Below are 26,930 nucleotides of genomic sequence, written 5' to 3' on the forward strand. Positions count from 1 at the left end.
TCACTGCAAAGACATAATATAGGATCCAGTTCAGGTTTCTTCTGTCCTATGTCCTTTCTCAAGAGCAGTGTAGGCTGAACTAGAAATGAGCAGTGAATTAGTAGGCTCTGAAGTACATGGATGATTATTTACATCAGAAGTGATATGCACCTGCCTGAATTTAGAAAGGTGACCACAAGATGAACACATTGTGTACAACTCAAAGTACCTTTTGTTAACTCAGAGACAGCCGTACTATGGTGCTTTTACACAAAGACATACAGCACCCACAGTGAGATGTCTCCATGGCCATAATAGCTCTCAGCGAGATGTCTCCATGGGCAACATAGCTCTCAGCGAGAAGTCTCCATGGCCATCATAGCTCTCAGCGAGAAGTCTTCATGGCCATCATAGCTCTCAGCAAGAAGTCTCCATGGCCATCATAGCTCTCAGCGAGATGTCTCCATGGCCATCATAGCTCTCAGTGAGATGTCTCCATGGCCATCAAAGCTCTCAGTGAGATGTCTCCATGGCCATCAAAGCTCTCAAACTCTTAGCACAAACATTTTGGACAAAGACAAAAATAATAGGAGGGGGGAACAAAGCCCCCAAAATAGGGAAGATGTTTAAATATTGCTCTTAGAAACTTAGAAATTTGCTAGAATAAAAAGGTCTTGTATTATCATACATTTTCTGAAGGATATGAAGTTTGACGCTCAAATGCCTGTCATTATTTAGTGAATTCAGTCCTTAATAATTTGCCACAAAAATCTGGAAAAAAAAACATAAATTTCATGAGGAATAGACCCAAAATATTAGGCAAGAATCTGGACATTTTTGTGAAATTCTGGACATTTGAGAGGTATGATGGCCATGCTAGATGTTAATGTTGCATTCTGGGGAAGAGGCATATGCTACTTAGCCATGAGCTCTCCACTGGAACTGAACGCATTAAAGCATTTATGCAGCCAAGACATTCAGAAAATTGCTTGGCTATATAAATTAGTACAGTGATTTCTGGCTGCACATGGTAATGAACACAACCAAAAGGTCATGTTCATCCTTAATGGCAGAGGTAAGTTCTGGGGATTTAGTGGTCAGGTAGTGTTATGGGGTATGTGAGTGGGTGTGTGTGAGGGGCTGCATGTGTAAGTGTATGTGTGATTGTATGTCTGCCTGGGAGGTCACAGTAGGGGGTAGGTTATGGGTATGTATGTTTGAGCATGTGTGTGTGTGTGTGTGTGTGTGTGTGTGTGTGTGTGTGTGTGTGTGTGTGTGTGTGTGTGTGTGTTTTACTGTATATGTGCATGTGAGAGACTGAATGGAGGATGACTGGACCAACACAATGCATGTGCTGATAGTGTTAACTACCACAGGAAAGTGATAAGCTATACTGGCAGTTAATGGGAATTCAGAGACATGCAGATTAGCAGATAACAAATTATTTTCTCACTGTGCCTAATGTCTCTGAATATGAAAATACCAGATTGTGCAGACATGGCCTATTTACTGCAGCCTTTAACATGACCACTTGGGCTCTTTCTGAATCCCTGAGCATGTCTTAACGGCTGTATACTTGAATCTTTAGACATGTCATTTTCTTTTACTTTGATTGTTATTATGACAGCTCTGATCACATTTTTTATTATAAAGGGTTTTGTGCTGCTCATATATAATTTTATAGTTGTCAGACTTGTTACTTTATTCCCTTAAGTACTTCATAATTGTTAATGAGACCTTGGGATATTTTTGTATTCTTCCCTTCCATTATTGTTTCTGTATTTTGGCGATTTTCATACTGCCCTGCTTTGCATGACCCAAAAATTAAAAGCAAAATGAACTGTTAACATTCTTGCAAATGCAATGTCAGCAAAGATGAGTAAATAAAATAAACCACCTCACAGGAAAATGTATCACCATTAAACAGTATAATATTAGCATCAAACAATGCTCAAAACATTCCAGTCACTTTCACTACAGCAGATATATTAAATAAACAGGCTGCAATTCTTACCTGCCACAGGATTCAGTGTCTGAAATCTATTTTGCATTTTATTCTGCCTTGTTTGATTCCTTTTGTTTTGTGTCCCTCATTGAGAAGCTACACACAAATATAGCTGTTCTTCCCAAAAACTCCAAACAGAAATGTCTCTGAATATTTAATATTAAATAGAGCACATTTTATTTTTGAGAAAACAAATTATAAACAAAGCAATAAAATGAAGGAAAAAAAAACAAAAACAAAGAAACTGTCACCTCTTGCTTTAGTTCTCACTAAAACCATAAATGCTGATCTACCAAAGAATTTATACACAGCATACACAGTGTGAAAGAGAAATGTTGTAGGTCAGGAATTACAACCTCTGAAGGCATGACTCAGATAACCTGCAAGACAACCCATAACAAAAGCCTGCCTGTGACTTGCATATAGCTCAGTACAGTACATCAACACATTTTTCAAGCACGTGTATCTAGGCAATGAATTAGGCTGTCACAGCATACCACATTAGGCACCCACACCTCATAATAAACATTTTAAATATGAGAGACAAATGAATGGTGTTCTTTTTCCCTTTTTTTTTTGTGTATAACTAAATATTATTTTCCAATTATTTGAATGAACTGGCACCCCACCTAAGTACCATGTTCAATTATAGCCTCACTTCAGGCTTTGTGCCTACTGAATGGCGCACAGTGATGGTTATCCCACTCCACAAAAGAGGTGCCACCATGGACTGCGGGAACTACCACTCCGTTGGCCTGACAAGCCTGGTCTGCAAGCCCATGGAACGTATCATCTTGGAGATTATAAACAAGGACATAGGTAACCTCCAATCTCTGGACCTCACTCACTTTGGGTTTGTTAAAGATAGGTCATGTCTCCTAAACCTGATTGACTTCTTTGAAGCAGTCACCAGAGCCGTGGACGAGGGTAAGGTGGTGCACACAGCCTATCTTGACCTCACCAAGGCTTTCAACACCATCTTTGAGACCTCTTAAGAAGAAATTAACTTGTTAATAAACTCAAAACAGTGGAGTGATAAAGTCAGTGGCAGCTGGTAACTTCTAAGTAAGGGGGTATGCAGGAAGCAACTGAATGGGTGGGGCCACATACAGTGGGGTGGGGTTGTATTACAGCAGGTTAGTAACAGTTACCTACGATCTAACAGATGTGGTCATTCTCTTTCATCCACAGACTGCTTCAGTACAAACCCAGTCATTATAACCACTTTACTGACTATATATATATCTAACTATAATCAACACTTCATGGGTCCCCCTGTTACCCACTAGTCTCCTCTGGAGTCTCCCAGCGCCCTCCTCTGTTTTCTGCTAATACTGGCCCCACACCATCCAGATAGCTTACTTTTTTCTTCTTTTTTCATACTGTGCCTTACTTTTTACACCTCCCATGCTGTTAAAACTCTGTAACTGGGCAAGACTCCACTGCAATTTAAGTCTGGAGGAAGTCTGGTAGGGCTCCAGAAGTCATAAAGTTAGAGATGCACGGAGGTGCATCGTAGATTTTTCAACTAACTTTTTACTTAAAAATTATGACCCAAAAAAAATGCATGAGTAAGGAAATATATTCAGTCTTTCTAGGAATTGTACCTGCCTTTCTACCCCTCCAAAAAGACAGTTATCTTCTGTTTACCACTTTAAGCGGGAATGAAAAATTAAAGAACTAATGGCTAGAGGCATATATTATACTGCTGAGTTTCTGGGAGAAGAAACTAAAGCACTTGGATAAAATCCACAAAGAGAAAAGGAATGCACATAAAAGGAATGAACAGCCAAAAACTCCACAGGGAAAACAAAGTGCTGTTGTATGGAAACAGTGCAATACTCTGCAAATGGTCAGCTGCTATCACACAAATCTTGCCCAGACAACCACAAACAATTACTTAGTGAATGCAATGCTGATGCTGGATTGTTAAAGAAAGTGAAAGAAATATGCACATTAACTACTTCCTTCTTCTTGGCTGAAGCTGCCTCAGTCACCTGAAGCTCCTTGAGTCAATAGGAAGGGCTCCTTGCTGCATCAAGCAGCAGGCCAGTGAGATGCTCACTGAGCGATGCTCCTTTTACTGTTGAATGTTGATGATCAAACATGGGAATCTAATGCTGGGCTGTTTTAATAATTTTAAGAAATATATATATATATTTTTTTGGATCACCTTGGAACTCACGCATGTGCATGCATGGAGTTTTGAGGATCTGGAATACAACCAAAAGTCAACTATTCTTCTTAATTTAAAAATAATAGTTTACTTTCTCAGTAAGACTATTTCTTTTTTTTCCTCTTTTTAGCTGGAGGTTCTGCAGCCCAGCAGCCAGTACCATGAGCTGCCCCTGGATAAAGTACACACATTAACAATTTCAGGAAATTTTGCATTAATTTTACAGTTATTAAATATACTTGTAGAAGTTTGTTTTATTGTATTATACATAGTTAGCCTAAAATTGAATAAAATCTTAATTATTTCAATTTTAAATGCTCCAGAAGTTGAAATTCAACCTTTTTCGCAACCATTCCAAAACTGAAAATAACATGCCATACCTCTGAGGTGAACAGAGATTTTGTTGACCATCTCACAAGTCGCAAAAACAGTCTAAACACATAAAATTCACACTGAAACTAAAAAGTGAGGCTAGGGTTGGCATATGCTTAGCAATGTTAATTCAAGCAGAAAAGATAATGTTAATATCATTTAGACATATTTAAAGAAAGTGAACATGAAATGGCAATATAGATGTTAAAATATGCCAACAAGATTTCTAAAAGCATCAGTACACTTTTGTAATATGAAAAATGCAAAACCATTGACTAACTGATTTATCATTTGAATTAAACAAACTTTCACAGAAAAAAATGACTGACTTAACTAAGTTTATAACTTTTCAGAACTTGGAGCATTGTGCATCATGAAGCAGGCTTAGACTGCCATAGACTAGCAAACCAAAACCTGTTCCGATTCATTTTTATTTCAAAGCAGTACACTGGGATACTAAAGGGCTTTATTATCACTGATTACACTCATATATAACTGCATTTACATACAGCTCTAAAAAACCCTTGCAACTCAGTAGCACAGAGCTACATTACCAAGGAGTGAAGGCACTATGGCTTAGGACAGCCTTGCATAAAATGCAAAGTTACTTGCATGATCCCCGGATTTACTAAGCCCTTTATAGCATGCAGGATTAGTTTAAGAGCTATTTTTGGCAAAATGGCTGACGTGTGATACAGGAACAAGATCCCAGGAAGTGCACGTGAGCTCTTAGGTTAATCCTGCACGGACCGAGCTCCTGCATGCAAATTACCCTCATTTTCAGGTGAAAACCATGCAAATAAGGGCAATATGCGATCCAGGAAGCTGGCAACTGGCAGTGCAGGATGAGTGCAGTCTACAGAAATGTACTCGGTTAGTAACAGAGTACATTTCTGCAAACCACAAAACGGAGCTATGACAGCTCCAAATAAAGGCTGCATATTACTGAGGAAGCATGCCAATGGCCAAGTAGAAGGCCATTGGCATTGCAAAATGTTTAATAAATAAAAAAAAAACTTTTATTTTTTTTATGCCAATCTAGCCTGGTTAAGTATAGGGCAGCGAAGTGCAAATGGGATCTGGGGGAAATCAATAAAATAAACTCAAAATAAGCATTCTAATTAAAATCAGTATTCTGCCATGCAAATCAATGGCAGGCAAAAGACAACCTGGCCAGTAAGTAATGGTTGCTAAGGGGGAAGGAGGCTCAGTGTGGGACATGTAACTATGCATTAGTAGGCAATCCTATGCAAATGAGGTAAAGGTTAGTGAATCCCAGATTTTCCCAGGGTGTTTGGCAGGTCCCAAGAGTGTAAGAATATAAATAGCTGGGTGCAAGACTAGGATATAGGTGACATCATGGGGGGTGTGTGAGGCATACTGTAAGCAGATTGGAGACCTGTGGCACTCGAGATTGCTCCTAGGTTAGCACAGCTAAGCCAGGTGTGTCTAAACCTGCCTAGCACACTTTACAAAGTATAAGCAGGTGTGTGCGATGCACACCACGTCCTACAGAAATAAAAATGAAGTTAAACCAGGAAAAAGCAGCTCTGTGCACATATGAGCACTCTGGGCGGTGCGCACACGGGCTTAAACAGGGAGGCAATGGGAAGGGAAAACAGCACTAGGAAGGTAATCAAGGAGAACCAGCTTAGCTGACAGGTGAAATGTATCAGAATCAGCCAATTACACAGGCAGCAGACCAACACATGCACATCACTATGAACTATGCAAACAACTTTCCCCCTTATTTTTCCCAAAAACCCTGCACCACCGGTGTATACAGATGGGGAAATTTTACAAAACGAAAGCAAGAGAAAAAATGCTAGGGGCTGCATTTGCTATCATAAACCAGCATATGCAAGAGGCTGAGGGTGGTGAGGATGTGAATTCTGCTGAGCAACCCACAGTGAGGAGACGGAGAAGAGTGTACAGACCCAGGGTAACCTACTAAGGGGTGCATGAGGTGGAGAAAGTGGAGCGCTATAGGGTGGACGGGGACCTCCTACAGCAAATATTTGAGCTGTGCCGGCCACGCCTCACACATAGAACTAACAGAGGGGAACTCATCCCAGTGGATACCAAGGTATGTGTAGGTCTAAGAATACTAGCTACAGGTACCTTCCAAAGGCCAACTGGGGATATGATGGGGATTTCACAGGCATCAGCATCCAGGGTACTACATCAGTTCTTGCATGCCATGTCAGCACATGAAAGTGAGCATGTATATTTCCCTATCACCTGTGAGGCGTTGGCCAGGTATATGCGTCTCTTCCACCAGACAGCAGAATAACCTGAGGTAGTGGGTGCAATAGATTCTGCTCACATATGCATTAAAGCAACACCAAGTGAGCGGGGTAGGGTCTACATCAACCGCAAGGGCTTCCCCTCCATCAACTGCCAGGTCATGTGCGATGCCCAGGGCATAATAATGAATGTGTGTTCTGGCTGCCCTGGAAGCTACCACGATTCCCACATCTGGCATCTGATGAAGCTGTACCAAACATTTGCCAATGGGGACATCCCACATGGTCACCTAGTGGGGGATGCTGGATATGCACTGAAGCCATGGCTGATGACACCCATCAGAAATGCACACACACCCGAACAAGAACTCCATAATGACGCACATGCACAAACATGAATCATAATAGAGCATGTGTTTGGGATGCTCACGTTGTGGTTCTGGTGTCTGGACATACCCAGTGGAGCCTTACAGTACTCACCAACTACATGTACCCAAATTGTCCTTGTATGTGCCATGCTACACAATATGATCTGCAACAGGAACATCACGGTGCAGGGCCACACAGCCCCCCACCAGTGCCAAGGCCTGCACAGGCACAGAGTGACTCAGAGGAGGAACACCCTGAGCCTGCTCCAGTAGGCAGAAGAGGCATGCCCAGTATGCTCTGGCCTTGGCCAAGAGACAACACATAGCACATGCACTGACACAGTAGGGATCCAGGGAATGACACCTCTCTCCGACTCGCACATACAGTAAAAGGGATGCCAAACTTGACACTACCTGTGCTCAGTCATGTATAGGGAGCGTACTAGGTGCATCCAACATAGACAGCCCTGCATCACCACCCTCAATACTGGAACACCCACAAGGTAAATGACTCACACATGCCAGTCGGGGGGGGGGGGCACATACCCAACAACAGTCACAGCCAGCAGGATAGGTGTAGACAAACACAAACAAATGCTGTACTATGGCCTCTGAATGAGCCCCAAGGGTAACCCCTACCCCACCCCTACACAGACAGACTACAGCAGGCCAGCCAGTTGGATGTCAATTGTAAAGGCTAGGACGTCAGAAGCTAATATGTAGGGAGTGAAAGCTATGATTCGTAGTACACTGGTATGTCTCTAGCCAGCACGATAGGTAAGATTACAGACTGAAATGGTATACCCGACATACCAGTACAGTCCTAGCAACTGTGTAAAAGTGTAAGGTGTGTCCCACCATTCCATGTACATGTATGGTAACAGTCAGGTGTGCCCCCCGTGTAGAAATGTAGAAATGGTTTGGTGTCCCCCCCTCCGCTAAGCAGAAATGTAGCAGCAGTCAATGCCAAATGACTGATGTATACCCTGCAGACACAGCATGCTACCTGTCGGTGTACAGCACAAAGGTCAGCACCACAATACAAACCACCTGGACTTGATCCACACATGCAATACAGATGGCCATACTGGGCATGCTCAGACACAGAGGAATGAAGGCAATGTCAGTCAACAACATACTGAAAGCCCATACTGGGCATGCTCACACACTTAAACACCAGAAGGCCATGTCAGCAAACAACAGTGGACCAGACATATCTGGCAGTTGTGATTCTCAGTGCAGACATGTCAGTATGCACCTCTCCTGCCTTGCATACACTGTGGATAGGAATACAGACATATATGTAAGGACAACACACTATAATAAGCCAAATGTAGATGGACATAGATGTGTTGAAGAGGGAGACCATGACAAGGAGACATCTGGGCCTGTCCCATCCAGCACAAAGCCAAAGGGTCCCAAACACATGAGGTGCAGGTGTCACTCACTGCAGATACTAGCCACCAATATCTGTCAGCATAACGGCATGTTGCATGTGCCAGCTGTGCATCATGACTGTACAAGGAAGATGTCACCTAGTAGCTGTATACACATACCTGTGGCAAATGACCCTGTGTGTGTGTCTGCATGTGGCATGTCAACCCCAACATGAATGTGTTACGGCCCGTGCACACACCGCCCTCCCCATAGCAGTATCATGACAAGCCTGCTGAGGCCATCCAATGTGAAATACACCTTTGGTGGAGCTGTGTCTCAGTAATCCCCATGGTGCTTCCCATAACTGTGTACTGCTGTACTGATAAACTAGTTAGGTAGAAGTCCTAACCCCAGACTTGGCAACTGTGTGAGTGTGTGTATGTGTGCATGTCTCGGTCTCTGGCTGTGTAGAGAGAAATGCTTTTTAGGCTACTCACACTCAGTACAGTTCATATACACAACATTGGCAAGGCTGCATATGTCACGTACCTAGAAGTACACTTCTGGGGAAATCATAGCCTAATAATTTCCATAGCGCGTCTTGTAACTGCATACTGCCATAGTGTGATAAAATAGTTAGGTATTCTAACCCCAGACTTGGCAACTGTGTGAATGTGTGTGTGTGTGTGTGTGTGTGTGTGTGTGTGTGTGTGTGTGTGTGTGTGTGTGTCGAACTGCATAGAAAGCAATGCTTTTCAGGCCACTCACACCCCATACAATACACATACTTGACTTTGTCAAGGCTGCTGATGTCACTCACCTAGAAATATACTAGGTGAGTGACATCAGCAGGGAAAATCATAGCTCAGTAATCTCTGTAGCGCGCCTTGTAACTGCATACTATTGTAGTGTGATAAAGTAGTGAGGTAGGTGTTCTAACCCCAGACCTGACAACTGTGTGTGTCTCTGACTGATTGAGTAGGGAGCAATGTTTTTAGGTCACTCACACCCAATACAATACACATACTTGACTTTGTCAAGGCTGCTGATGTCACTCACCTAGAAATACACCTCTGGGGAAATTATAGCCCAGTAATCTCCATAGCACACCTTGTAACTGCATACTGCTGTAGTGTGATAAAGTAATGAAGTAGGTGTTCTAACCCCAATGCTGGCAAGTGTGTGTGTGAGATGGCATGTGAATTTGTGTGTGTCTGACTGAGGAGGGAGCAATGGTTTTAGGCCACTCACACCCCATACAATACACATACTTGACTTTGTCAAGGCTGCTGATGTCACTCACCTAGAAATACACCTCTGGGGAAATCATAACCCAGTAATCTCTGTACTGTGCCTTATAACTGCGTACTGCTGTAGTGTGATAAAGTAGTGAGGTAGGTGTTTTAATCCCAGACCTGGCGAATGTGTGTTGGTGTGCAAATCTGTGTGTGTGTCTGACTGAGTAAAGAACAATGCTTTTTAGGCCACTCAGACCCCCATACAATACACATACTTGACTTTGGCAAGGCTGCTGATGTCACACACCTAGAAATACACTTGTGTGAAAGTCATAGCACAGTAATCTCTGTAGGGCGTCCTGTAACTGCATACTGCTGTAGTGTAGTGTAGGACTGTGGTAGGGTTCCATCTCCACCCATGGCAGTTCTGGATGTTTTGTGTGTGTGCTGCAATGTCTGTCTATAGAGCAATGCATCATAGGCTACTCACTCTGTGTGAAAGTCATAGCACAGGAGGGTGGCCTAATGGTTAAGGTGTTTGCCTTACAAGCACAAGGTGCAAGGTTTTGGCTCACAAGGGCAGTTAGCCTAGTACTAGCCTATGAACCTATGAACTCGCAGTACATTTCAAATGCCCTACATTGCCAATCCTGCTGATGTCATTTATTGTGAAGTAACACTTTGGGGAGAAAGTTCTTTAGTAACATCTGTGGAGTGGCCTATAACAGCTCTATGCTGTGCTGTGGTGTGATATAGACCTCAATCAGGGGTTTTATACTCACGCATGTCAATTGTGGATGTTATGTGTGTGTCTCACTGTCTGTGTAGGGAGTGATGCATTTTAGGCTACTCACTTGCAGTACAGTTGAAATGCCCTACTTTGGTAAACCTGCTGATGTCATTCAATGTGAAATACACCTTTGGGGAAGGAAGTCTCTAGTAATCCCTGTGGGGAAAGAAGTCTCTAGCAATCCCTGTGGTGTGTCCCATAACAGCTCCATGCTGTAGTGTGATACAGACCTCAATCAGGGGTTCTATACCCACTCATGTCAGTTGTGGATGTTTCGTGTGTGTCTCACTGGCTGTGTAGGGAGCAATGCATTTTAGGCTAGTCACTCGCAGTACAGTTGAAATGCCCTACTTTGGTAATCCTGCTGATGTCATTCACTGTGAAATACACCTGTAGGGAAATATTACTCCAGGAATGTCTGTGGTGCATCCAATAACTGTGCAGTGTAATAAAATAGGTAAGTAGAGGTTCTACTCTCAGACATGACAGGTGTGTGTGTGTGTAACCCATATCCTGTGTAGAGGTGAGTGTGTGTCAACTGTGGGCATTGAGGAAGGGGTTTTACTAATTTATTTTATGGTGGCCCTACTATATATCACAATGTCAACCATACAGGGATAACAGATGTAAATTAGCTTGGAGGCTGGGGTGCAAAGCCATAACCATACATGTGACATCAAGGCCAGACAATCCAAGTTAGCAACTCCACTATTACCCAGACCACATACTCAACCCATGTGTCATATGAACACACATGTCTAGGCAGCATGAAATACGTGGGCAGTACACTGTACATTGGCCACTGATAGTAGTGATGCAGTAATAGCAGTGGGCTACAGAAAGCATGTCACCCTGCCCATCTGTACAATATGCACATACATGCAGACAGTGCACCTCTACCATGTTCCCCAGTGGACACCTGCACCACATGTGGTGCCTTCACATGTGACTCACAATGGACATGCCATGCCTGACAACATGTCCTGTATGGACAGATGACACTGAGATCAGGGAATGCTGTTGGCATGCCATCAATGTAGGTGTGGGGTAAATCTGCTGCCCAATAACAGTTCCTGCCACAGGTGGGCAAGACTGGCACATCTGATGATAATCTGTGTTCATAACATGGGCCAGATATCTCAGGTACAGTTTCACATGTCACTGTACATGCATGTGGGAGGTGTGCACATCCCAGACATCATCCATGTCATGGACTAAGGAACACATACATGGCATGTGGTGTACAGCATTGGCCACACACAATAGTCACCCAGGTGACTGGATGGGGGATGCAATACCCACCTGTGTGGGCAAATGCAATAACTACAGGCCTGAGCCATAATGTGGACCATTGTCATGTGTCCTGATGCCAAGGTATACGCATCGTCTACCCTTGTACAGCTGGCTGGCACAGTTGACCACCACACACCCATGTAGACATGCACCCATGCATGTCAGAACTGGCACCCCGTGTGTTCATGTGTGTGTGTTGTATAGTGCGTATGTCCACATCCACACTCACTACAACCCCTCAGAGTATACTGAAGCATGCTGTCTGATGTGTGACATCTCCTCGTACCTTTTGCCCATATGGCCTCCATATGACCTGTGTGGTGCATGTGATACCTGCACATTACTGTGTTGTGGCAATCCCACTAGTGATGAGTTGCACTCCTGGCCCTGCCAAGTGTGTCAGTGTGTGTGCATCCCTGTGTGAGTGTGCCTGTGTTGATGCTGGCACCTGTACAAGCAGACAGGCACATGTACGACACCTACCGTATATCTACTGTATCCCTGTTACAGATGTCACTCACTCTAACATATATGTTCTTAGTGCTACACATTAAGTAACCCATGTGGTGCATCCAATAACTGCATCGAACTGTGACAGCAGTACATAGTTGTCGGGAGTTTGATACCCTGTGCTGGTAGGTGTGTGTCATGAACATGCTTCAGTTTTACACTCCCATCCCTATATATATACACATACACACAAGCCAATACATACAGATATACATAGATACGCATACAGCCAATGATATATCTGTATATATCCACATATCCACAGATAGACAGCACTAGGAATGCATATATGTTAGCATATATATGGCTCACCTTTCAAAGGGAGAAGTCCATGTGTCCGGAGGCTGGTAGGCCTATAGTATGTTCCCAGCATTGCACAATCCTGCAATACATGCATAGAATGTGTAATGTGCTAATGTCAGTACGCATTCGCTCATTGCAGATTAGGCAATTTGGTTGAGGATGCCACTATAGTGGGGATGGGGAATAATTGCCTATCCCCACTGTAGTGCACACTAGGGATTTGTATATCACAGTAGGGTGGTTGTGGGTGGCCCGGCCCCCCAGAGGGGGGTGCAGGGAGTCATGCATCCTGCCAATATGATATGTATTCCAACTTGCAGTTTGAGTGTCAGCGAAGGTGCCTATAAAACTGTAGTTCTCTTCACTGTGGTGTAGTAAGAAACGATGGGTTAGTCCTTTCTGTTTGCAGAAAGGGCCGTTCAAAGGAATGATTGTTCCCCTTTCAAAGTTGAACACATATATATCAATATAGGCATATATGGACATACATCTGTAGAGGGAACTGGGAACGTAACCACAATATATATGTCCACATGCACCATTGATGGGTTTCAGAGACCCAAATAACATACATCTGGTATGGATAGGTATTCCACCCCAGCCAAATACGTCTGGCCTGCAATACAATACCAACCTTAGCAGATCCCATAAGCAGTACCCTACACAACAAGGGCAGTACACGTTAACAGTACTCCACCTCACCTGTAGCATGTAAGGTTGGCATCACTAACATATCATGCAGTACAGTCAAGTGACATGTCATGGTTGGGGGAACCCCCTGGGCAGGTGCAGTAAGTAGCTGGGATCCCTCATACAATCCAATAGCCGTACACCTGACAATGGTTTCACCAATGTTGGCAAGGACATCCACAAACCCACAATGTCAGCTGGGAACTACCACCTGGTAGCTGGATGACCGTGGTCTGCAGGGACATGAAACATACCATCAATGAACCCATGACCAATGTCACTGGTTATCTCAACACGGGACCCTGCCAGTGTTGGACATGTCAAAGGCAGAGAATACTACATGAATCTCATACACCTCCTCAACCCAATCATGACAGGTGTAGATGAGGGCTAAGAGGTGCACATTGCCTATGTACATCATAGCAGGCTTTTGTACACCATCCCTCTTGTAGGAATGTGTGTAGTTGTTAAGGGATCTACCTCCGTTCACAGCATATGTTTCCACCAGGACTGCTTGGCATATGCCATCATACCACAGGCACCATCCCGTGGGCATACAGTCCTGCACAAGTCATAGATGTGTCAATGCCCTCCTCCACACTGTTGAGGTGTGCAGCACTACTGTGGTTGCTATAACTCACTGGGTATGGCTGTTGTGGACATGACTGCCATAATTGCAGTTACTGTTGCATCTATCCCCCACATAGCTGTCTGTATTACTGTACAGTGTATGTAATCAGGTTGTTAGTTGTTTTCTACACCAGTCACAGTAGTTGAGCGTCTCACACCCTCCTAAGGGTAGGGCTATGCCACCAGCATTGGCACACACACATTACTTAGGTGAAGGGGAGGGACATACACCCTGCTGTTAGCATGTTCAATGCCATCCACATTGCAAACCGCATATATACCACTGTGTATTTGTGTCTATGCTGTCTTGGTGGGATTACATGTGCAACAGATGTGTTAACTGCATGGGGACATACCTCCATGTGTACAGTCCTGTACCTGTACTGCATCCTAATCAAAGGCACTGTGTGTTGTACCCAGCCATGGCATATGTACCACCCACTACACTCATTGGTGTCCACTGTAGAAGGCCTGCTGACACCACTACACTCATCTGCCATGTGGCACATGGACAAACACAATCTGAACAGATACAGGTTACAACAATACAACATTGTTAATTAAAGCTAGGATGCATCATGGATGCACAGCTACACCTTCCAAGATATTAGCATTTCACTTTACTGCTGACAACATGCTACACATCATTCCATTGCTACACTGTTGTACAGTCACCCTGTACATCTGAACCATGATAGCCTGTCCCTGCTTCGATGTTACGGATGTCAGGCAGTGGCACAGGTATCATCATATGCACAGGGTGTGTTGTTGGTTTGCCAGAGGCCTAGGCTGAGCTATACAATCGACAACATGTGTGTGTGTGAGGGGGCTGAATATTGTTATGGGCCACTGGTGATGTCGTGTGTGCAGGTATGTGGTTGCCCTAGGTTCATTGTTTGTGTGTGTGTCTGCATGCACACAGTTCCTCCATGTGGCTGCCCTATACAGGGAATTGTGGGACAGCTGCAGGCTGTACTTGGCAGGGTTGCAGTTCACCATCTCCAGCCACAGACACGGGACATGTGCCTGGCAGGGGTGCTACAGGCAGTATCGGGTACAGAGCTCGACCGAGTACTGTCCCCCGAGTTTGACAGACATCCACTGGATCCAGGTCCCTTCTGGCACTGGCCAGGGTCACATGCACGTGGTCTGCTCGGACAGGTTGTGGACAGCCCCACCTCACAGTCCTGAGGCTGGTACTGCCACTACAGGAGTGACTGTGACTGTTTGGATGTCCTCGGGACCTCCAGCTGCTGGTGTTGCTGGCATACATCCACATGGCCATCGCAACCAATGCACCCTGTCGTGATGCATGGACATGACATATTTGATGAGTTCCAATGTCTCACCCCACCATCTATCTAAGACCTTGGTGCAATTACGGATGGCACCTACTAGGTCACAGATGCTGTCAGTTACAGAGGTGTGATGAGCCCTCTGCACCCTTAGACCCTGCCTGGTGTACTGTTCCATTCATGCCTATGCCTCCATGACAGTATGGAACATGTACCCACAGTGTGGCATACTTTGTCCAGACTTCTTGCATTAATGGGTTAAGTGGTGTCATAATAATACATTACCTGTACTGTTGACTGATTGTGCTGCAGGGTATGTGTGTGCAAACTTCAGGCTATGTATATTTACCATGGTTTAGTGGTACATCACTTTGTGTATTGAGTGCAGGGTCTTGGGTTTGAGCCTCAGAGAGGCAGTTTATTTTGTTGCTGAGCAGAACAAGGGCAGTTGGCTACAGAGTGATTGAGGCACTCTTAAGCAGTTGTAAGCAAGGTTGCATGGGTTTGCGCAGAGCTAGGCAATGCCTACACAGGTTAAGCAATTCAGCAGGTAAATGAGTATAAGAAACTGTAACCTGACTTTAGCAGTGCTTACCCCCATGCAAATGCACTTAAACATGCTTATTACTGCTTATTTGTGCTTAAACCTACTTACTACTGCCTAAATACATTATGACACTGACACTTCACATGTGCATTTCATGCAGTACTCCAGTTCACATTTAAATATTATGTAGGTTTTATGGCAAAAAAGATGTACAAATATGTTCATATACAGCTTTCACATGGAAAATGATATGTGCTGCAGTGGGACTTGAACCGGGAGTGCCTGTTCATTAGGCGGGTGCTCTAACCACTGCACTATTGCTGTGCTGCTTCATTTGTATATATACCCATATACCTATGGATCCTAGTTCCCCTAACACCCACCCTGACACGTCACTGACATAACTCAATCCAAGTATCCTCAGACATCCCAACCTTTTAGTCCACAAACATTGGTGACATGAGTGACCACTAGGACACTATTCCCAATGTTTGGGTTGTCCTACCTGGGACACACATGTCTTTATTTCATGATTAGACTCTATACTTCATAACTTTGTTACTCCAGTTAACAAGACACTAAAATAAATTGATAACTAAGACTATATGATAACGCACACGTTACACATGTAAACCTATGATGTACGAGTTCGGCAACATTATATTACAAATAGGACCAGTTTAGTGATTGGTGTTGACGTAGCTGACAAATCACAGGAATGATTCAAATATTTCATAATGGGAAAGTCTTCACATTTTATTCTTTTGAGAACAGCACTAACTTCGAAACTAAATACACAACTCTGAATTATTGCAAATTTGTCCCTTCCCTCTGTCTTCTCGTAACTCTAATACTATAGTACTGCAATATGCAATATACAACAGAAACAAGACAACAGCTCATTTTGCCTTGGAAGTTTATATCCCAGCAGAATCGTGGAACTGTCGCAAAGACATAAATATATATATATATATATATATATATATATATATATATATATATATATATATATATATAGATGACAACCATTTCATGACAGTCTAAGTATGGCCTGCACTGATACAAAGGCCAAGCATTTGGCATGAAATTGTGTCAGGATATATATGCCACAGTGCAGAGAAGGGGGTCACCATCTTTTCTGTACTGGACTATGAATAAATGTTTATTTAACATCTGTTAACCGAGTATGCAGACTGTTCCAATGAGGCAGGACTCTATTCAGTCATGACTTGAGCCTTAGAGGCCAAACAACACAACTAAACATACACGAGAATCATACCTCTCAACCTCTTAATGTAAGAAGTCTAGCCAAAGCCTAATATAATTGGGGGTGGGGGGTCAAAGATTGGGACATACTGGGATCAGTTCAATAGCTCTGCTTGACAGAGGCCCAGTAAATTGATCAATGGGGCGGCGTGAGCTGACACACCTTGCCTAGGCTTATAAATGCCCTTCAGCAGATAGCCTAGTACCTACCTATGAACCTATTACATGTATGGTTATGCACAACCTATCATTCTATCTACTTTCATGTTATTTATGTCTGCAAAAGGAATGAATGTGGTACAGGGAATGTACTTCTAAATATACATTTATGTATGTGTGTATGCATATATATTTATAACAAACTTGCTGACCTCCATGAGGCGGTCCAATTTGAACCATGCCATCCAACCCTGACACACCTGGATCCATATTTCATACTCATGGCTCCTCCACCCCAACCGAGTTCCACATACACACAAACCATCCATTCCTCAGTTGCTATCCCAGCCATAACACTCCTTCACACATTGCCCTCTCCCCAGCGTTAGGAACCCTACCTGTATGTTGTCTCCACCCATGTATCATCAGGCTCTCCAAACCTTCTAGTCCTTGAACATACCTGTCCTGGCTTGTGTACTGGTTGGAGGTCCAAACAACCTGCACTTTTTGGGTAGTCCCACCAGGGACTACCCTGTAATTGTTTGTAAGGTAGACTTAGCAGGTGGACAATGTTACTCCCACTGGTAGTACCCAGCCTGTGGTTTGAGAAACAATGATTTGCTCACCCCTGCCCAGTTTGATATGACATAAGATGACAGCACAAATTAATACAGGTGTTGCTGTTGTTTTCCTTCTCATTCTTTTTGTATGCTTTATTGTCATGATGTTTATTCTTCATATATATATATATATATATATATATATATATATATATATATATATATTACATCTGTACATACACACGCACATACATCTACATAATTATATACATTTCCTATACTGTTGGATGCCTGTGCTGGATGAATGGTTTGTGATCACAGCAGCTGAAAGTGTATCTGCCATGGCTTAGTGGAACTCAGGTCAACTATAGTGTGCAGGGTCAGGGGTTTGCAACCTGGCAGTGCAGATTATTTTGTTAATGGCCACAGCAACAGCTGGTGGCTACAGGGTGACTAAGGCACTGTAGAACATTTGTAGGTGGGTATGTGCTTGTTTGGGCGAAGGACAGCATTACTAACCTCTGGTTGTGGCATCTTGCACTCAGTTAGCCTCTACATTGCTTCACCAGTGTGGTACTGGTATACTGGCAGCCAAACAGGCTTATATCCGCTTGCTCCCGCATACACATGCGCAACATCGTGCATTTTATTCACATCTGTCAACCGGGACAGTCGGACTGTATGCTTGTCCATTGTCAGTGGTGGCCCGGGGTGTAGAGCTCTACATTGGCCCCAGCTACATATCCCAATTATTAATACTGGGGTGTTCACATTCATAGAGGGTAACAGACATAATATAGCTACGTCCCCCATTACTCATGCTTAGTTTACATTGAACTGTCGGTATTATCCATGCTTAGGTCAGGTTTACATGTCAGGTATGACTGTTGACAAAGGTCGGTTTAAGGTGAGGTAGGATTCCTGTTTCACAGGTCTGGGTAGGTTACATGCAGGTATTTGGGGTAGGTGTTATTCCATACCTGTGTGGTACAGTAGAGGCGAATAGCTAGGGAGTAGGCAGGTAGGTAGTGGGGGTGACATTGTAACTGTATAGTAGCCTGCGGGTATAATTGGATGGGGAGCAATAGGGAAGGTTTGTCTGATGTTGGGATTTGTATGTGAGGCAAGACAAGAGGTGTCAGTATCACTAGTTGATGTAGTAGTATGGAGTGTGAGGTTGGGGGGGTTTGTAAGGTGGTGAGCCTGTACTGCTCCAGGTGTGCTTGTGGTGTTCCTTCATGCGTTAGTTACATGTGTCCTGTGGGACAGCTGTGATACTACATGTGGGTTGGGGTTCCAGATATTGTCAATATAGTGGGGAAAGAGGGTGTCACCTACTTGTACCCATAGACATTAATAGAAATGGAACAGGGGCTGCATGGGACACAAAGGGGGGTTTTAGTAGGGGGATTATCCAGGGATGTTCAGGATTGCTGCAGGGAAGGTCCACAGCTGGCAGTGTTGTCTACGACAACAGCTGTGCATATGCACTGCATTTGGTGCTTGCGTCAGACACTCACACTCCTGGGTGGGGGTGAGGACTACAATAATACCTTGTGATGCCTATTATATCGGCTTACATGCCTACATTGGGGTGTTGTGACCATGTGTTCATAGGTGTTGTGTAGTGGGTTATGCAACAACACACATGGTTATACCATACTTAGCCATGTAAACTGGACTGTGCTGTGGTGGGACCCATATTGGGAATGGCTGCCCATTAGGCGTAAGCATGCTTGTCAACTGTATAGAATCCACAGCCGATACAGAGTCTCTCTGCACCCTTAGACCCTGCCTGGTGTACTGTTCCATTCATGCCTATGCCTCCATGACAGTATGGAACATGTACTCCACAGTGTGGCATACTTTGTCCAGACTTCTTGCATTAATGGGTTATGGTGTCATAATAATACATTACCTGTACTGTTGACTGATTGTGCTGCAGGGTATGTGTGTGCAAACTTCAGGCTATGTATATTTACCATGGTTTAGTGGTACATCACTTTGTGTATTGAGTGCAGGGTCTTGGGTTTGAGCCTCAGAGAGGCAGTTTATTTTGTTGCTGAGCAGAACAAGGGCAGTTGGCTATAGAGTGATTGAGGCACTCTTAAGCAGTTGTAAGCAAGGTTGCATGGGTTTGCGCAGAGCTAGGCAATGCCTACACAGGTTAAGCAATTCAGCAGGTAAATGAGTATAAGAAACTGTAACCTGACTTTAGCAGTGCTTACCCCCCATGCAAATGCACTTAAACATGCTCATTACTGCTTATTTGTGCTTAAACCTACTTACTACTGCCTAAATACATTATGACACTGACACTTCACATGTGCATTTCATGCAGTACTCCAGTTCACATTTAAATATTATGTAGGTTTTATGGCAAAAAAGATGTACAAATATGTTCATATACAGCTTTCACATGGAAAATGATATGTGCTGCAGTGGGACTTGAACCGGGAGTGCCTGTTCATTAGGCGGGTGCTCTAACCACTGCACTATTGCTGTGCTGCTTCATTTGTATATATACCCATATACCTATGGATCCTAGTTCCCCTAACACCCACCCTGACACGTCACTGACATAACTCAATCCAAGTATCCTCAGACATCCCAACCTTTTAGTCCACAAACATTGGTGACATGAGTGACCACTAGGACACTATTCCCAATGTTTGGGTTGTCCTACCTGGGACACACATGTCTTTATTTCATGATTAGACTCTATACTTCATAACTTTGTTACTCCAGTTAACAAGACACTAAAATAAATTGATAACTAAGACTATATGATAACGCACACGTTACACATGTAAACCTATGATGTACGAGTTCGGCAACATTATATTACAAATAGGACCAGTTTAGTGATTGGTGTTGACGTAGCTGACAAATCACAGGAATGATTCAAATATTTCATAATGGGAAAGTCTTCACATTTTATTCTTTTGAGAACAGCACTAACTTCGAAACTAAATACACAACTCTGAATTATTGCAAATTTGTCCCTTCCCTCTGTCTTCTCGTAACTCTAATACTATAGTACTGCAATATGCAATATACAACAGAAACAAGACAACAGCTCATTTTGCCTTGGAAGTTTATATCCCAGCAGAATCGTGGAACTGTCGCAAAGACATAAATATATATATATATATATATATATATATATATATATATATACATATATAGATGACAACCATTTCATGACAGTCTAAGTATGGCCTGCACTGATACAAAGGCCAAGCATTTGGCATGAAATTATGTCAGGATATATATGCCACAGTGCAGAGAAGGGGGTCACCATCTTTTCTGTACTGGACTATGAATAAATGTTTATTTAACATCTGTTAACCGAGTATGCAGACTGTTCCAATGAGGCAGGACTCTATTCAGTCATGACTTGAGCCTTAGAGGCCAAACAACACAACTAAACATACACGAGAATCATACCTCTCAACCTCTTAATGTAAGAAGGAATGAATGTGGTACAGGGAATGTACTTCTAAATATACATTTATGTATGTGTGTATGCATATATATTTATAACAAACTTGCTGACCTCCATGAGGCGGTCCAATTTGAACCATGCCATCCAACCCTGACACACCTGGATCCATATTTCATACTCATGGCTCCTCCACCCCAACCGAGTTCCACATACACACAAACCATCCATTCCTCAGTTGCTATCCCAGCCATAACACTCCTTCACACATTGCCCTCTCCCCAGCGTTAGGAACCCTACCTGTATGTTGTCTCCACCCATGTATCATCAGGCTCTCCAAACCTTCTAGTCCTTGAACATACCTGTCCTGGCTTGTGTACTGGTTGGAGGTCCAAACAACCTGCACTTTTTGGGTAGTCCCACCAGGGACTACCCTGTAATTGTTTGTAAGGTAGACTTAGCAGGTGGACAATGTTACTCCCACTGGTAGTACCCAGCCTGTGGTTTGAGAAACAATGATTTGCTCACCCCTGCCCAGTTTGATATGACATAAGATGACAGCACAAATTAATACAGGTGTTGCTGTTGTTTTCCTTCTCATTCTTTTTGTATGCTTTATTGTCATGATGTTTATTCTTCATATATATATATATATATATATATATATATATATATATATATATATATATATATTACATCTGTATGTTTCCTCTGTCTGGCTGGGGGGGGAGGTCATGCTACGTGTTACATGTTTCTGCTTGGGCCCCTCACCTCCATTGACATAGCCTGTGAACATATGACATTCTTGTGTGCTCTTTCCTATCATAGCTGTATACCTGTGTATATCTACGCACATGCACACACACACACACACACACATATATATATATATATATATATATATATATATATATATATATATATATATATATATATATAAATATATATATATATATATATATATATATATATATATATATATATATATATATATATATATATATATATATATATATATATATATATCTGCATACATATATATATATACATATATATATATATATATGTATATACATATATGTATATATGGTTCTACTATTGTAGCTCAAAATTACACTATTTTGAAATACGATAGTAGTGTCCCACTAACGCGAATGTGCACTTCAAAGAAAGTGAACTTTCGTGAAAGTCACTAGAACGAAGGGTTAGGGCTTGGGTAATGGATAGTGGATGGCTAGTAGGGCTATCCACTATCCTTAATCCAAGCCCTAACCCTAAGGTCTGTGACTACCACACGACAGTGCAGGAAATTATATTTCCTCCACTGAGCAGTAGTTACGGACCTATTTCTTGTACTGTGGTGCGGTAGTCACGGACCTTAGGGTTAGGGCTTGGGTTAAGGATAGTGGATAGCCACTATCCTTAACCCAAGCCCTAACCATGAGGTCCGTCACTACCACACCACAGTGCAGGAAATGTCACTTCGACTTAGTGACTTTCATGAAAGTGCACTTTTGTTGAAGTGCACTTTCACGTTAGTGGGACACTACTATCGTATTTCGAAATAGTGTAATTTCGATCTATGGTAGTAGACCCATATATATATATATATATATATATATATATATATATATATATATATATATATATATATATATATATATATATATATATATATATATATATATATATGTATATATATATATATATATATATATATATATATATATATATATATAGAGAGAGAGAGAGAGAGATAGATAGATATAAAAATCCATGTGGGTATAGGGGATGTATGGCCTTAATCTCACTTATCTATTGCTATGATGGCTTAATGGTTAACTACTATAGTGTACAGGGTCCTGGGTTTGAGCCTTGCTGAGGCAGTTTGTTTTGTTGCTGGGTGGAACTTGGCCCGTTGGATCCAGAGTGATTAAGCCACTTTACAGCAGTTGTAAGCGGCTTTGCGTGGGTTTGCATGATGGTAAGCACTGCTAACCTCCGGTTACAGTTTCTTACACTCATTAGCTTCTACTTTGCATGGCTTACCCCCACACAAGCGCACTTGGACACCGCTTACCACTGCTTATTCGTGCTTAGACCTGTGTACATGTGTCTTATTCATTATGACACTAACACTTCACATGTGCATTTCATGCAGTACTCCAGTTCACATTTAATTGTTATTCTGTAGCTTATATGGCAAAACAATGTAAAATTACGTTTATATACAGATTTCCCATGTTAAATGATTTGTGCTGCAGTGGGACTTGATCCAGGAATGCCTGTTCATTAGGCGGATGCTCTAACCACTTCACTATTGCTGTGCTGCTTCATTTGCATATATATTCCTTGTTATCCTCTTCAGCCTTTTCAGATGATTTAACTGTAGCTAGGCGATGGGCAAACCCACACACCTATGGTTAGCTGTACTCAGGGGTTTTAAAAAAATAAATAAAAGGGTGTCTTCATTTTATTTGAATGTACTGTTGCTGTTGAACACATGGGGACTGTTGGTGGGGATATACGGACACTTATGAGCAGTCTCGCTCATTTATTTACACATTTTTCTGTTCTACTTTGCAGGGGCGTGTTTATTCTGAGAGGTCTACTCTCAGACACGCCCCCTGCACTCGTCCACACTCTGTGTAGCATTAGGAGTTCAGGCAGCGCGCCTTCATTAATATGCATGGCGCTCTGCCGTCCTCCTCTTAAAATGCCGCTTCTGTACAGGACTAGATTAGTCCTGCATGGAAGTTTAGTAAATCCGGGGGACTGTATCCTTGACAGATTCCTGTGAATCACTGTCATTTTCCTAACAGGTGTTCTTTTTACCACAGTGCACACCGTGCAAACTTAAAGTTACATCAGAAAGGCGTAATCCATAACCGTAAAACAAAAGCATGTCAGCACAACAGTCCATTGGACAATTTTTTTATGTTTATTTACTGCGGTAGCAGACTGATCACAAAAGACCATTTGCAGGAATAGTAAAATAAAATAAAATAAAAAAAATAAAACAGAACTGATTTACAAACATGGAATAATCACAGACGGTACGAAGTTCAGCAGACAACTGAGAGAATTTGTCGCTAAAGAATACAGAAAACATTATCCACTTAGAGTGATACAAATGAATGGGTATTGCCGAAACAGATAAAAACATGATGAAAACATACTTTTTTCAGTTTATATGTAATATTGTCTTTTAATAGTCTATAATCTACTACAATAATGTAAGAAATGTGTTTTAGTAGGTGAGAAAATGTGCATTGTACTCCAGTCTATTTAAATGGGAGCTTTCTTCTATAATAACTCCAGTGAGGAGATCTTGCTAGAACATCCATGTTTTTATGAATAAATTATGGAAAGTGTAATAATGTAGCTTACAAAACGTGCTACCAGGTTACTAATTCTGCTAAAGATGGGACAGTATGGTTTTGGTGTAGATAGGTCTTGGTTTTAAATCATATTATATTTTTAAACAGATGACAATAGCACCTGAGGAATTCACAGTGCATACTGTTTATCTTGACATTGCTAGGGCTTTTGACATCACCCCACATAAGGGAGTCATTGATGAACAGCACAAAATGTCAATTCATGCATAATTCAATAGGTAAAACATTGGTTAAGCACTGGGATACAATAAGTGCAGGTAGGAAGTCCCCCAGCAAATAGTATATATATATATATATATATATATATATATATATATATATATATATATATATATATATATATATATATTGTCATATATGTTGATGATGGCACCCACTGAGTAACTTAAAATAAGTTAAAGAGGCTGAAGGTCTCCAAAATGGCCTACAAAACATACAGCCCTAGTGCACTAGCAATGACCTCATTTTTAATGTCAATAAAAATAGAACCAGGAGACTTGATGAAAAATGAAACAAACAGAAATTGAAGTTATGGTTTATCTGTGAAGTGAAGGACTTGCTTAGGAGAATCCAACACATGTGATGTTGCAACATGATGGAATTGTGGGTCCCCAGATTAAAGAGTGACAGATGAGAAGGAGGCATCTAAAGAAGATTTGCAATATCACGATGGTCTGGTGCCTTCTGTAGGACACTGGTATGAAAGTCTAGTTGAAGGTGTACATCAATGGAAGGAACTAATACAGTGGCAACTATGATGCACGTAATGTTGTGGAGTGATGGGACAATGGGTCCCTATATGAAGGGGGTAAATAAAGCAGGGTGCATCAGAACAGGATATGGCAAAGGAAGATTTTCTGAAACTTTCTGTAGATTACTCACAGGAAAATGAGAGCAAAGAAGGCTCTCTCAGGCCAGAAAAAAATGATTTAAGACCTGCTTGATTTGATAGAGATGGGTAGACATATTAAGATAAATGAAATAGATTACCGAAAGTAAATAAGACCCAAAATGTCACAAGACTGATAAAACAGTTGAACACTGTACGGTACTATTAAGTACTACTATTAATCAGGACTATTAAGAAAAATTCACATGATATAACAGACATTATTAGAATGTATTACTGTGCAGCTAAACTAATAATGGATAAAGTGTTACCACAAAACATAGTGTAACTAAGGAAAGGAATGGAATAAGCAAATTCCACCATGAAGTCAGTGAACAGAGAAAACTATAAAGCAATCAATACAAGAAGTGTCACTTTTAGAAGAGTATAGAAAAGGGAACACACCATCAAAAATATTTTTAAAAAAAAGAGACTTGATAAAAGCAATACACATAATCAAAATAAATAATAAACTAAAAATATCAGCACAGACAGATAAACGTAGTGGGTATGCAAATAAATATAAAGAAAAAGTGCAAAATAAGCAATTTGTAGGTGACCCAAAAAGATTTTATAGAGAATAGGGGAAATAAACAAAATGAATAGAAACAGCTTAAAAAAAAGATAGGTACATTTTGGAGAAATATTTATGAAGCCCCTGTTGAACATAACAAAGATGCAGAATGGATTGAAAAATTAAAAGAAACAGTAAGGAGCTCTAATGTAAATAATATGAAATGGGATAAAGTACCGGCCAGAGAAACTGAGACAAAATTAAGAAAAACTCACATGCAGCACCTAATGTCTGGCTAAAAGCATTAACATTATTTCACAAACGTTTAGCACTGAGTAAGAATTATTTAAATATGCATCCCAAGCAGATGCCAACTGTTTAACAACAGAAAAAAACAATACTCTTCATTAAGAGTGAACCTGCAATCTATTCTAAAAAATAAAGATCAATAGCAGGCCTCCTGACTATATAAAAGATGTATATTGGAACTGATACAGACAAAGTTTATAGTCATTCAAAAAAAAAAAAAGAAAACTCAGTTATGGCAAGAGAACACAAAGGGAACAAAACAAAGTCATAGGTTCATAGGTTCATAGGTTCATACTAGGCTATCTGCCCAAGGGCATTTATAAGCCTAGCCCATAGTTATTTGGCTTTTTAGTTTGAATAAAAACTATGCCTATCATTTTGCTGTGCCTCTGTCAAGCAGTGACGCTGAAGTAATCCTATATCTGCAATCTCCCATCCATTGGTCAAGATTCCTCTTGAACAAGACCAGAGAGGTGCTCTGCCTCACATGTACCGGGATTTTGTTCCACAGCATAGGGAGTCTCTGGGTGATGAATCTGTCCCTCCAGCACGTTCTATTTATAACCGT

At 41.8% G+C, this 26,930-nt stretch overlaps 1 protein-coding gene across 7 annotated transcripts in view; it reads right to left on the reverse strand.

The window, feature by feature from the left end:
* The window catches only part of LOC122787886 (junction plakoglobin-like), an 803,785-nt gene that overhangs the window by 651,655 nt on the left and 125,200 nt on the right, over positions 1-26,930 (reverse strand). The window contains exon 1 of one of the 7 annotated variants that reach the window (XM_044054807.1): positions 1,994-2,237. The exons of the other annotated variants lie outside the window; for them this stretch is intronic. The gene's annotated coding sequence lies outside the window, so the exon portion shown is untranslated. Of the gene's footprint in view, positions 1-1,993; positions 2,238-26,930 lie in introns of those variants that run through there. 7 annotated transcript variants of the gene reach the window in all.

This window comes from Protopterus annectens, chromosome 13.part0, assembly GCF_019279795.1.
Source record: "Protopterus annectens isolate FY-2018-M chromosome 13.part0, PAN1.0, whole genome shotgun sequence".
Lineage (NCBI taxonomy): Eukaryota > Metazoa > Chordata > Ceratodontiformes > Protopteridae > Protopterus > Protopterus annectens.